The 15,345-nt window shown below is 37.6% G+C and overlaps 1 long non-coding RNA gene across 1 annotated transcript; it reads left to right on the forward strand.

Moving 5' to 3' along the window:
• Positions 1-946: 946 nt before the first annotated feature.
• LOC131994997 (uncharacterized) lies at positions 947-3,553 on the forward strand. Its single transcript, XR_009397042.1, has 2 exons — positions 947-2,473; positions 2,586-3,553. It is a non-coding gene; the product is annotated as an uncharacterized LOC131994997 (long non-coding RNA).
• The last annotated feature ends 11,792 nt before the right edge of the window (positions 3,554-15,345 follow it).

Below are 15,345 nucleotides of genomic sequence, written 5' to 3' on the forward strand. Positions count from 1 at the left end.
GGGCTAGACCAACGGCTGAAGAGATAATTTCGCGCATGCCAATACTCATAGTCGGGTTTGCTGGAGGCGCTGGGACGTTGAGACCAGTGAGTGGGCTAAAAGTTGGAGATGATACATGCCCTTGCGAGCTGAATGTGCTATTCAATAGCCGTGACAAATCGTCCATGCCCTGTGGTAGTGGTGGAGCGACGGATGAACGCGCAGATGCGATCGGCGCATTGCTGGCTGCCATTGTGGTTGTTGTTGTTGTGGTAGTGAAAGTCACAGCTGGTTGGGTTGTGCTCACCGGAACATTCTGAGAAGTTCTTGGCTGCATCCTGGAATGGCCAGAATCTTCCCTACTTGCTGAGCGAGTGTTAACCATTAGAGTAATTTATGACTGCAAATGCTGAATGTATAGCCAAAAGGAAAACCTTTTTGCGGGTAAGAAGCTAAAAGTTCGTAAAATAAAGAAAACTCCAAAAATAAAAAAATTAAGTGTCAAACTTTAAATGACAGAAACTAATAAGAAAAACAAAATTCTCTAAATAAAAAAAAACAGATTTGGTACCTCGAGATATGAGATAGATAATCTCCTGCTACTAAGGGAATAAATCTACCAAAGCAAAAACAGAAGAAGAAAAAAAAAAAAAAGACTACAAATTCATGTAATGGATCGGTGGTAGGTAACAAACTATCAAAAAGGTAAGTACAGGTAAAATAATGTACGTATCGTATAGTGCCAGTGTATGCATGTTCTAATATAGGTATTTATTTTGATTCCAGGGTTTCGTGAGTGTAAACGCGAAAACAAAAAAAACGATGAAACATGGAAAGCTAGCTACGGTGGACAACACGTGGAAACATAAATCTTTGTCTGGCCTTACAGCCCATGGACTAAGCCACGAATGCGTACGAAGACGAAGAAGAACGTGTATCCCGTGATAAAAAAAGGTAAGTCCACAATCAGATAGGCTATAACTAACTTTAATAATATTGACTCTAAATATGGAAAGATGTAGGCCGAAGTAGACATTTTCCTCCAAGTCCAAAGGCCTTTGATGACACTAGGTATCGCTACCACTAGTCACCAAGACCACGGACACGGAGAAAGCTGTCACTTTAATGCACATCCTGTAATCTCCAAGTATCTATCGCCTCCTTTGATGAAGCTGCTCGTCCTCCAGAGTCTCTAAACTCGACCGGGCGGGACTTCACCAAATGAGACGTCTTCTACTTGGTGATTACATAATGTGTAGGACTGATAGAAATAAATGAATGGGCTATTGTGATGAAATTAGGGATAAACTAAATTAAAATCCAAAAAGCGATTAAAAGCTTACTTCCAAGAAGCTATCACGACTTCTGGATTAAAATAATCGCACCCCAAAGGAAATTCTGTTTAGAAAAGGACTGCTTAACTTGGGTCTTAAATGTAGCAAACGCGTTAGGGACTCTTAAATGACCTAAACGGGACTCATTTCTGACTGACAAGTAAACCAAGACATTCTCTACACAAAACAAAAGCTATTGACACTAAAAGGACTTATTTCGGGCCCCACGTTGGGCGCCATTTTGTTAATGGTGGTGTTTCAAGGTTGGGATTTATCTGACGATAAAACCCCGTTTGTGGTGCCATGAATTGCCTTGCCGGTATGCTGGCGTTTAGCGCGGCTAGGGCTCGCCGGATGGGGGTGGTTCTTGCAACCATGACATCTATCACACCATAAACCAAAAAAATCATACCGGTCTTTGCGTAAGAAAGAAAGAAAAAGGTAGGCCAAAATAAGTCCATGAAAAAAAAGGAACAGGAGACAATGTCGAAAAAAAAACAAACACGTTCACTCACGAAATTAATGGACAAATAACCTACACTGCACCGGACGATACGTGGCTTGGCGGCTGGTATGCCAAGCACTTGGCCCTCCCACAGAAGCCACGATCGGGCTTCACCATGATACCTACACCATGCCCTAGGTATCCCAACATCGGTACCCCTACTTACCTCTTACATGCTCCCTACCACCTTCCTAAAATCGGCCTAAGCCAAACACATTTCTAATTCCGTATTCCAAACGTTATAAAACTGCCCTCTTTATTGTCACAAGTACAAAGAAATCTTAAATAGAATTCCAACAATGACATCCACCGTTCGCCTTCGATCCGATCATTTCTATCCGCTGAAGTAAGGTTCCCGGTTTGCTTCGGCCGGGCTGCCGCTGATGTCCGTCCGCGTATAAACGTCGGTAGTTGGTTCTGTCCGTCCGTGTTGTCTATATGAATATATTCCGCCTTTTCTGTTTTCTTTCAATCAATTCCTTTTTCTCCTTTTAGGTTTGACAAGCTGATATCCCCACCTAACGGGCAAAAGCTCCCTGATCAACGCATTGAGGACCTACCCGGATTAGAGCTCTGATCCTAGCGCCTACGGTTCCTCTAAAACGGAACTCACTAAATTTAAGTTGGGACAGATAACCCTTCTTGTCTCCCCCAGGTAAAAAAAGAAAATTAATATATATATATATATATATCTAGATAGTATTGGGCACAAATATATTTATATATGTAAGTATTTACTGTAAAAAAAAAAAGGTCTGTCTTTATAGGTCGTCCGTTTTGGTCCGGAGTCCGGCATTTACCCTTGCAACCCGGGGAGGTTGCAAGCATCAGGAGCTCCCACGTTGATTGGAGTGGGGATGGTGACTGGGCGTGGCTGATGACCGACGATAGGTGTATTGTAATTATTCCTTATTTTGCTTATACTTCATATATTTTCCAGACTCTCTATTTAGGCTATAAATCCAATTCAGTTTGTAGGTTAAGCCTTTTTTTTATTTGTAGGTTAAGCTCTATTTAGTTTGTAAGTTAAACTCTATTTAGTTTGTAAGTTACACTCTATTTAGTTTGTAAGTAACACTCTATTTAGTTTGTAAGTTAAACTCTATTTAGTTTGCAAGTTACACTCTGTTTAGTTGGTAAGTTTTAATCTCATATAGTTTTTAGGTTGTAACTTCCTGATGCACGTAGTTTTTAGGATTAATTCGCATGTAGTTTTTCAAGATTAATTGACACGTAGCTTTTAAGATTATTCGGCATGTAGATTTTAGCCTTGTGTTTTTCTTTCTTATTTGTAGTTGATTAATTAATTTAGGTTGTAGCCAAAAATGCAAATTTTCTTGAACACAAATTCACGGCAAATAAAAAACTCTTTCGCTACCACTGGTGTTTTATTTTCTCTTTTCCTTTTTTTTTTTGTTCATAGCGTTTATATTAAGGTAAAAGTGGTTCACACTGCTTTGTGGCACCGGGCATTTCACTTAACCGCAGACACTTGCAGAAAAAACTTTCTTCTCCAATCTCTCGCAGACAAACTCTTTCCTCTCCATCCAGCCAGCTCCAATATCCAGATCCAAAAGAAAGGGAAAAGCCCAGGAAATCGGCCATTTTCCCTAAATTTCCTAATATGGCTTTTTCCTTTCGCTTTTTCCCTTATTTTTGATATTTGGCCCCAAGCGACCTGACATATATCAATTCCAATCTGTGGCCAGCTGTTTCGGCCGCGTTGCCAACCAAATGAACATCATGATATTCACAATAGTGTCAATATGGGGACCTACTAACGCCCTGACATCGCGCACACAACAAAGTTAGCGTGCTTTCGACAGACAGACGGACGGACGGACAGACGGACGGACATGGCTAGATCGACATAAAATGTCGTGACGATCAAGAATATATATACTTTATGGGGTCTCAGACGAATATTTCGAGTAGTTACAAACAGAATGACGAAATTAGTATACCCCCCATCTTATGGTGGAGGGTATAACTAGACTGGCATGGCATAAATCTGACATTGAATTAAGGAGTAGAAATACATACCAAAAAACGTCATTAGCAGAACACTGTGCAACAGAACACCATGAGCCAGACTTATAGAGAGTAAGAATAAAAGATAACGAGATAAATTACAACAAGAGACTAACACTAGAAACGCTGCACATCATCAACACGACAACAACAAAACGCATGAAATGCAAAGCAGACACGGAGGGATGCGTGAGCAACTATAGATTGTTGGTACAAGGAGTTAAAAAAGTCCAATAAGAAATACTATTGGGTTGCCCAAAAAGTAATTGCGGATTTATTAAAAGAAAGTAAATGCATTTTGAATGAAACTTAGAATGAACTTTAATCAAATATACTTTTTTTACACTTTTTTTCTAAAGCAAGCTAAAAGTAACAGCTGATAACTGACAGAAGAAAGAATGCAATTACAAAGTCACAAGCTGTGAAAAAATTTGTGAACGCCGACTTTATGAAAAATCCGCAATTACTTTTTGGGCAACCCAATATAAAAGAGTAGCAAAGCAGACAACAAATTTTGAAGACGGTCGCATAGTTGTAAAGTTTTTGTTTGTGTTTCGTTTCTCAAGTTAAATAAAAAATAGAATAAGTTGTGTCAATAGTTTAAAAAATAAATTTAATTTGTTGTAGATCATATCTTAAAAATGCATTTCATTGAAATGCGAAATATCGATGCATAAATAATAAAGAAAAGATAAAATCTAGAAAGACCACGAGCTTGAATTAAAAACAACAATATTGAATAAATAAGGTCGAGTTAAAAATAATCAATATATATATATGTTAACATCAAAGATGTTTGCTGGGATGTCAGCCAAACAAAAAATTCTTTATATTGGATTTCGATACCAAAAAATTGCTGATTCTATTGATTAATTCATTGACCGCTGTCAGTCAACATTGTCCGCCTGCAACAACAAACAGTGAACCATCATGATTTGTAAGCAACAATATGAAATGGTAATGGTAATGAAATGTAAGCATTTCTACAGCTAACGCAAGGGTCAACAATCCGTATCCACCAGTACCGCAGGTCAACAGCAAACACAGCAAAGCGGGTAACCTGACACCTCATGACGACAACAATAACAAAATCGTCAATCAGCAAGAAACCAATAGCAGCACCAGCAACAGCACCAACCAACAGCAGCAGCGCCAACAGCAGCACCAACCAACTTCAACCTAAGTTTAAGATTTTTGATTCAGTTCTGTAAAAGCACTCAAATTAATAAAAACAGAAATTTAGTAACTGTTAACTGGCGCCCAACAATCCATCAACGCACCCGGAGGCTGTGACCAAGGACCAAAAAAACACCCTAGAAGACCACAGAGGCTGTAGCTACAACTACCGGCTCAACACACGTCAACAAGTAAGCGGACGATTCTCCAAGTAGATTTAACGAAAGGACAACGAAATCGCCTCCATGGACGTATGGAAAATCTTTATAGGGATACATTTGTAAGTAGGCAGTGAACAAAAAAAAAAAAAAAAGTTGTGAATCGTAGATTTAATAATTAAGAAGAATTTAAATACAAAAGTGAAAAAAATGTGAAAACTCTGGTAGAGAAAAAAATTTTGGTGAATAATTAAAGAATTTAAAAATTGTAACTTCAGGAAATAGAAAAATCAATAGAATTAAGAAAAGTTGGAAAAAGTTAGATTTAATAATTAAGAAGAATTTAAGTACAAAAGTGAAAAAAATGTGAAAACTCTGGTAGAGAAAAAATTTTGGTGAATAATTAAAGAATTTAAAAATTGTAACTTCAGGAAATAGAAAAATCAATAGAATTAAGAAAAGTTGGAAAAAGTTAGATTTAATAATTAAGAAGAATTTAAGTACGAAAGTGAAAAAAAACGTGAAAACTCTGGTAGATAAAAAAAAAAAAAAAAAAAAAAAAAAAAAAAAAAAAAAAAAAAAAAAAAAAAAAAAAAAAAAAAAAAAAAAAAAAAAAAAAAAAAAAAAATTTTGTGAATAATTAAAGAATTTAGAAATTTTAACTGCAGGAAATAGAAAAATCAATAGATTTAGGAAAAGTTGGAAAATAATTAGAAATATGGCTAACCCAAATGGTGACTTATTGAGACCCCCAATCCTTAACATTCCCAATCCACCGCCTCCTCTACCTAATGGTAATATTGACATGGATAGAATACTGCGGGCATGTGTAGAACAGTCTAGGCGCACGGTTAGGGAAATACTAAACCCTAACGCAGACATATCCGGTGTTGATCAGCAGATAGAAGAACGTTTTAGGGGAGAACTAGACGATCTAGATAGGATCCCTGACATAGTCAGATGCCTCAGGGAATTCTCCGGTAATCCGGGAGAATTTAGTTCGTGGAAGAAGAGCGTCGATAGGGTCTTGCAACTCTATGAGGCATCAAAAGGGACCCCTAGATATTTCGGAATATTGAATGTGGTTAGGAACAAAATCATTGGTAGCGCGGATGCCGCCCTTGAGTCATATAATACCCCATTAGATTGGAGTTGTATTTCCCGGTGTTTGACTCTGCATTATGCAGACAAAAGGGATTTGTCAACTCTCGAGTACCAAATGTCTTCACTGACTCAGGGACAGAGCACAGTTCAGGACTTCTACCAGAGCGTCTATGCGCATTTGTCATTGATAATGAACAAATTGGCTTGCATGGATATGGGTAGGGAATCGTTGGATATTATGACCCAGACTTATCGGGACAAAGCCCTGGACACCTTCATAAGAGGGCTTAAAGGCGATTTACCAAGATTACTGGGAATTAGGGAACCAACCGACCTTCCTCAGGCACTACATTTGTGTCTGAAGCTAGAAAATCAGCAATATAGGACGCAGTATGCTAACGCTCATATGAAAACGGATAAGGCTATGGCCCATCCGCAGTATCGCAACCACGGGCAACCGCAAGTTTCACATCATCCTCTTCCCACGCATAACTTCCAGAGTTACTCGCCTGCACGTTGGCAAGTGCAGCAATATGCTAACCAAATGACTCCACGGCAACTTTATGCAGGTAATTCCCCACAACTAATGCCTCCACGGCAATTCTACACTGGTAATTCCCCACCACAAATGCCTCCACGGCAATTTTACACCAGCAATAACATACCGCAAAGACCGACGATACCGAAGCCACAACCCAGGCCAGAACCGATGGATATAGATCGGTCTATGCGTACGAACACAGTTGATTACGTGAACAGACCTGGACAGGGTAATAGGTTTATGGAGAAAAGACCGCTCAGTCAGTCCTACCAAGTGCATCGACCTCAAAAGATGCAGAGGAATTTCAATATTGAATCCGAACAGGAGGATAGTCATCAGGGTAGTCAGGCAGTATCTTACGAAGAGACAATGGAGAATTATGAAGATGAGGAGAAGCTTCAACCCTTCGAGGACTATCTCGAGAAATATTATGATAGGGGTGACACCGAAGCGGACGACTTTGTTGATGTGAATTTTTTAGACTAGCGAACTCGTCCTTGCCCTATATTGAATGCAGGATGAGTTCAGGCCGTATATTGAAATTTTTGATAGATACCGGTTCAAATAAAAATTATATCCAGTCCGATTTAGTAAAGAATCCTACCCCTAATTTAAAAAATTTTTTCGCTAGATCTGTTGGTGGTAGGACCGAGATCACTCACCATACATTGGTAAGCGTCTTTAACGAAGACGAGAATCCCTTGACGTTCTTTATTCTTCCAACATTGAAGACTTTCCATGGCATCATAGGTAATGACAGTTTGAGGGAGATGAGAGCTGTCATTTATACGTTTGAAAATTATGTGGTTTTCAACAATAGGAGAAAAATACGCCTCAAGCAACAACTTTCACAATCCATTAACACCATTGACATTAGAAATACGCACATGTCTGAACGACAAATAAACGAACTTAATGTCATTATCAGGCAATTTAAGGGTTTATTTAGTGACCCTAATGAAAAATTGACGTTCACTACGACTGTTGTAGGTGAGATAGAAACAAAGAATGACTCTCCAGTCTATTCACGTTACTATCCGTATCCAATGCATTTGAAGGACGAAGTTGAGAGCCAAATTCAGGAACTACTAGACAATGACATAATCCGACCATCCCGGTCGCCCTACAATTCACCGGTTTGGATTGTTCCCAAAAAGGCAGATTTTTCGGGAAAAAAGAAGTACCGTTTGGTTATCGATTACCGTAAACTGAACGATATCACTATTCCAGACAAATATCCGATACCCAATATTAATGAAATTTTACCGCAACTTTCGAAAAGTAAATGGTTTTCAGTAATCGACTTAAAAAGTGGTTTCCACCAGATACCATTAAAGGAAAGCGATATGAGAAAAACCGCCTTTTCGGTTAACAACGGTAAATATGAATTTACAAGGCTTCCGTTTGGGTTGAAAAACGCCCCTTCTATTTTCCAAAGAGCCTTGGATGACATATTGCGGGAACATATAGGGAAGATATGTTTTGTCTACATAGATGACATTATCATTTTTGCAGAAGACGAGGAAACGCATTTGAAGAACCTGCACACTGTTTTCCAGACCTTAGAGGGTGCTAACCTGAAAGTTCAACTGGATAAGTGTGAGTTTCTAAAAAATGAAGTGGAGTTCCTAGGATTTCTGATATCCGATTCGGGAATTAGAACTAATCCAACAAGAGTAGAGGCCATAAAGAATTTTCCACTTCCGAGAACCCTCAAAGACCTAAGATCTTTCCTTGGACTTTCGAATTTCTACAGGCGCTTCATAAAAGACTACGCTAAAATAGCAAAGCCTCTAACTTTGCTTTTGAGGGGGGAGAAAGGTCGCGTCTCGAAACACATGTCTAAAAAAATTAATGTTGATCTGGATGAAAATGCGATAACAGCATTCAATAAACTGAAAGATTCATTAATTTCGGAAGACGTTTTATTGGCATACCCGGATTTCGGCAAGGAATTCCAATTGACAACAGACGCTTCAAACTATGCCCTTGGAGCAGTGTTATCGCAGGATGACAGACCCATCATATTCCTTTCTAGAACTCTCCAAAAGTCCGAGGAACACTACGCGACTAATGAGAAAGAATTGCTCGCAATAGTATGGGCCTTGAAGTCATTAAGGAATTATCTCTATGGATCGGCCAAGATGAAGATCTTTACGGACCACCTTCCCTTGACATACTCTTTGAATAATAAGAATTCCAATTATAAACTTAAAAGATGGAAAGCCTTCCTTGAGGACTATAAATATGAACTGCTGTATAAACCAGGGAGCACTAATGTTGTGGCTGACGCCCTATCAAGAATCCCACAAGGAGTGTCTCATATAAACTCCTTGACGGCGACACAGCATAGTGACGAAAGTTCACCCCAGGACTTAATACAATATACGGACGCCCCATTAAATGCTTTTAAGAATCAAATTATAATATCTCAAGAAGAAATGACGTCCTACAAATTCGATACAATTTTTCCACAATACCATAGACACACACTTGAGTTATCGGACACATCCGAGAGCAACTTATTGGACAATCTAAAAAAATGCTTGAACCCGTCAGTAACGAATTGTATTAAAACTTCAGATGAGATTTTAGGAAAACTTCAAGAGATATTTAGCACAAACTTTGGCAGATATAAAGCCAAATACACTAGGACAATGGTGCAAGACCTTACGAACGAGGATGAACAGGAGGAAGAAATTATTAGGGAACATGAGAGAGCTCATAGAAACAGTTCCGAGAACAAAGTACAATTGCTGAAGAGATTCTACTTTCCCAAAATGAGTGCTAAAATAAAGAAAGTTACCAAACTATGTAAAATTTGTAAAGAGAACAAATACGAACGCCACCCTAATAAGATTATGCTTCAGGAAACACCAATCCCTGAATTCCCGGGACAAATTGTCCACATAGATATTTTTATAACAGAGAGGAAACCAGTCCTAACCGCTATTGACAAGTTCTCTAAATACGCCCAGGCGAAGGTTTTGCAATCGAGGGCTACTACGGATATAAAGGAACCATTAAGGGAAATACTTCTAGCATTCGGCATGCCCGAGATAGTGGTTATGGACAATGAAAGGTCATTTAATTCTTCGGCAATAGTATTCATGTTGGAAAACCAATATAATGTAAAAATCTTCAAAGTTCCCCCATACGCTAGCTACGTCAATGGACAAATAGAGAGGTTCCATTCGACACTGACCGAGATTATGAGGTGCATCAAGGCAGAGAATTCCCCTGATTCCTTCTCAGAGCTCCTTCATAAGTCTCTGTTTGAATATAATAATTCGATTCATTCTACCACTGCACGAAAACCAGTTGAGGCATTCTTTGGAAGACGTGTCTTCACTGCACCCCAAGAACTGGAGAGGGAAAAAATGGAGATAGTCGAAAAACTCAAACAGAAACAGGCGAGTGATATGAGGGTCCATAACAAGAATAGAACAAACCATAAGGATTATGAACCAGGAGATAAAGTTTTCGTGAAGGTTAACAAGAGGCTAGGAACAAAGCTGAGTAAAAGCTATGCCGAGGAAATTGTTAAAGAAAATAAAAATAGCACAATCACTACGGAGTCAGGTCGCATTGTTCATAAGAATAACATTAGAAACTAAAGTAAATTCCATCTTTCCAGATTTTTATCCCTTTTTGCAAAGGCTGAGGTGCAGATTCTAGATTACTCCAACTCACAGATTATTTCTATAAATACTGGTTATGCGAAACTTCAGACGGGATATTTGAAATTAATACATGTTATTGAGACAGAGGACTACCAGAATGTAATTAATACCCTGCAGCAACACCTACGTCAGAATATAAACCAATCCCATCCTCTTTATCCATACCTTCAACATGAACTTACCCAACTTCAGCGTCACCTAGATAGGATTAAGCCCAGAGTAAAGAGATCTCTTAATTTTATTGGATCTACTTGGAAATGGATCGCCGGAAATCCAGATCACGACGATTTCGAGATAATAGAGCAAAAAATTAACAATGTTTTGTCAAGCAATAATAGGCAGGTTGTAATAAATAATCTGTCTCTAAAAAAAATAGATGAACTCACAGAAAATACCAACAAAATTATAAAAATTGTAAAAACCAATGAAAATTTTATAACCATGCTCAAAATGAAAATTGACCTTTTAAAGGAAGAAATTGTTAATGTAAATTATGCCATTCACTGGGCAAAGTCCGGCATAATAAATTCATTTGTATTGTCGAACACTGAAGTGAATATTGCAAAAGAGCTTTTCGAGAAAGATTCAATTCCCTTTGTAAACATAGAAGAAATATTCGAATTCTCTGAAGTAAAAATTGCATCAAATGAAAAATCACTTATTTATATTGTCAATGTACCGACTACGAATTTAGATTCCTGCAGTAAACTCTTGATTAAACCCACTAAGAGTGGGGATCTTATTAATAAAATTGATTATAATGAAATACTAGTTTGTAAAAATGAATCCTATGGGATCCTTAAACCATGTAAATCTTTCAATAATCTGACTGTTTGTAATTTAAATAATGTCAAAAGAATAGAAAAAGAAAATTGTTTGTTAAATCTTTTAAAAAGCGTAGAAGCAAACTGTACTTTATTGAGACATAGCACCACCCCTACAGTAGAGGAAGTCTTGCCTGGGATGATTCTACTAAATCAATTCGATGGTACCATTCTCATCAACGACGAGCAGTACAATCTTACGGGAACCTTCATAATCAAGTTTCAAAACGCTTCCATAACAATTGACAACGAGACATACAACTATTTCCAAACAACGTATGCCGAACCATTACCTGCAATCCTACAACCTAGATCTCCTGGATCAAAAATAGAAGAAGTAACCACTTTGGAATTTGTAAAAAGGATCCATCTAAACAATACAAAAGCGATAGAACTGTTGAACATTAAAAACAAATGGAGTGCGGCCGTGCATTTACTCACAATAGCTGCAGCTCTCATTCTGGTATTGTTCTTGATAAGAAGAAAGCAGCGCCCATTGATTGAAACCGTTAATCTAGCACCTCCCAATCAACTATCAGTTCCGACATCGAATTCAACAAACTTTCCAAGAGACGTACCAAGATTATCTCAGATACCTTACTTCTAACGGTATTACGATCGAGGACGCTCGTAACTAAGAGGGGAGGTGTTAACATCAAAGATGTTTGCTGGGATGTCAGCCAAACAAAAAATTCTTTATATTGGATTTCGATACCAAAAAATTGCTGATTCTATTGATTAATTCATTGACCGCTGTCAGTCAACATTGTCCGCCTGCAACAACAAACAGTGAACCATCATGATTTGTAAGCAACAATATGAAATGGTAATGGTAATGAAATGTAAGCATTTCTACAGCTAACGCAAGGGTCAACAATCCGTATCCACCAGTACCGCAGGTCAACAGCAAACACAGCAAAGCGGGTAACCTGACACCTCATGACGACAACAATAACAAAATCGTCAATCAGCAAGAAACCAATAGCAGCACCAGCAACAGCACCAACCAACAGCAGCAGCGCCAACAGCAGCACCAACCAACTTCAACCTAAGTTTAAGATTTTTGATTCAGTTCTGTAAAAGCACTCAAATTAATAAAAACAGAAATTTAGTAACTGTTAACTTATATATGATATTTAAAACCATATTTGTACTTAACTCCGAATACCTTTCTTTTCAGTCCCATATTGTTCCAATCGGTATATGTGTCCTGTTGGGGGATAAAGGGGGGTGGGAAGGCCCCTTAGACATCAAGAAATACATTTTTATGTCTGAAGAGTACTCCACTTTTAAATACCTTTCAAAGCGGTAAAGTTTCCCGTTGGGTGGTATTTTTAAGGGTGGGGACCCCCAAACACTTAAGGTGCCATTCTTATGCCAAATTCGCACTCAACTCTTAAATACCTCATCATTTGATACCCATATTGTCCCAATCGGTAAACATGTCCGTTCGGATGGGATTTGGGATGGGGCTTCCCCCCAGGTTATTTGACCCTCAAGTTTTATCAATTTCGTGTTGTTGGGGTACTAAAAAGTGACATAAAAATTTTTGCATAAGTCGGTGCACCCATCTCCGAGATGTGACGTTTTTGCAAACTTTGGTAAGGGGAGGGTTTTAATAAAAAAATGCATTTTGATTTTTGGAACACTAATGCGTATAGCTGCAATATTTAAATGTGGGTTTCCATTTAGTCGTTTATTTGACTAGAATTTTGTATCTAAAGTTTTGAGATAATTTGCAATTTTATTGTTTTTTTGTCAGACATGGTCTTGATTTGCTTGCAAACCTTACAAACATTTACCGCGTGTTAAATGGAAGAAGTTAGATATGAAACTGTTTTTGCTTCTTTTGGAGAGGATTCTCCCATTTAAGTTCACTGTTTCGATGTTTTCTTTGTTCCAGGTGTAAAATTGTGGTTCGATGTCTCATCCATGGAATCGTCGCAATACCATGGTTATGTCGTGAAACATCCCAAACACTCGATTAAAACATCTTTACTACGTTGTAGCTATTGTATTGGGATCAAGCGCGTACCTATTAACTGCGTATTAAGGTGTATGGTAGAAAGAAGTTACACATGAATGAATGAGAAATGCTCCATATATTAGATAAATTTACCAACAACAGCAAGTTGTCTCGGTGACACTCAATAATGTTTGTACTAATTTTAAAGATGCGAGCCAAACTTAATTTAAAGTTGATCAATGTTTAACTTTTCAAGGAAACATTCCTTTTGGTGAACAATATTTTTCTTCATATTAAGGATTTTTTATTTTAAATTATAGTTAATTAAATCCATAACTTTGCACCTTGTTATTAAAGTCAAAATATAAAATGAAGGTGAAAATATCTTTAAAAGTTAGGAAATTTACCTTCGGAAAAGACAACAGTGAACTGTAGTTCAAGACGCAAAACTGCCTTAAATATAGGAGCATATTTTTTAGGTTAATATGCTTAGTTAAAAAAAATTTAAAGAAAATAATTGGACAGTCTTCTATGAAGTAAAATAAGATTCAATCAGCGATCAAAAGTTCAAACGGATGGTCGTGTCCTTTAGTAAACAGGAAATTAAATTTAAAGATGTCATCCTTATTTTAAAATGTTGGTTCTTTGGAACTCTTTCATTGTTAAAATCCTACTAATAAAGAAAAATCATAAATTTTGGGGCAACTTTTTTTCAGTGAGTGTTTGGTCAAATTACAACGGATATTCAACTTGTAAACCCTAAGCCGTTTGGTGATTTTTTAATGGGAAGACGTAAATTGGCTGGCGATATTTGCGAGGTTATATTCCATCCATGTTTCCCCAAATGAGGTTTCGAACTTCGTCACGTTGTTCGGACTCGGCTGCAAAAAGGAGTTTCTTGTCATAGATCAAAAACTTGAATAAGACAGCACTCATTGATATGTGAGTAGTTTGCCCCTGTGCGCTAATGAAAATTTTGTGAGCAAATTTGCGGAGGTACATTGACTAGTTCTTGTTGTAAGACCCGAATAGTTGCCTCAGCTTCCTTTTAATCGGCTTTCTTGAATGTGGGATGATATTTACAAATGAGATTTTTATATAGATTCATACGAGGGCTATATCAAAGAGTTATCTATGCATTGATGGTAAGCCCCGAGAATGTTGCAATAGAATTTATACAAAAAATTTGAACTAGTAACTTGTTTTTTAATTACATATTTAAGCAATTAAAATTCCTTTGTAACACAAATAACTTCCAATTATTATCAATTTTTTAATTTCTCTTTTTTTCTTTTAGGTATTATAAACTTTGTTACTCCATATTTGATAGATATGTAAGTAGAAAGAAGGCTTATACACAAATGGAAACAAATAAAAGCGCATTAAATTCGACAAGGCCTAATTTTAGATAACCTTCCCACTATGGGGAGCATTAAGTTCGGCCGTGCCGAACTTTCCATACCATGGATATATTTACTATCAAAATTTATAATACGTATAGAAGAAATACGAGTCTGAGCAAAATTTCAACTTAACATCTCAATTTTTAAAGAGTGTAGCGTAATTACAACTAGCAGACACATGGACGGACAGACACAAGGACATCGTTAAAACGTCTTAGAAATTTACAACGACCCGAAATATATATACTTTGTATGGTCTGAAATGGATATTTCGGTGTGTTACAAACGGAATGACTGAATGAATATACCACCTATCCTATGTTGGTGGGTGTAAAAAACGGGCAAAGTAAGACAATTTTGATGTTGAGCTCTCTTATTCCAAAATATGAACGATATATTTTGACGGTAACTTTTGTTTATGGAGGCCAAGTAGCGCAGAGGTTAGCATGTACGCCCATGACGCTGAACGCCTGGGTTTGTCAACATCAGAATAAATTTTCATCGGTGGTTATACCCTCCTAAGGCTGGTGACATTTGTGAGGTACTGTTCCATTTGGAGCCATATGAAGACTTCTTCACAAAGAGGTATCGCACTGCGGCACGTCGTTCGGACTCGGCTATAAAAAGAGGGCCCCTTATCA

The sequence above is a fragment of the Stomoxys calcitrans genome, chromosome 2 (genome assembly GCF_963082655.1).
Source record: "Stomoxys calcitrans chromosome 2, idStoCalc2.1, whole genome shotgun sequence".
Classification (NCBI taxonomy): Eukaryota; Metazoa; Arthropoda; class Insecta; order Diptera; family Muscidae; genus Stomoxys; species Stomoxys calcitrans.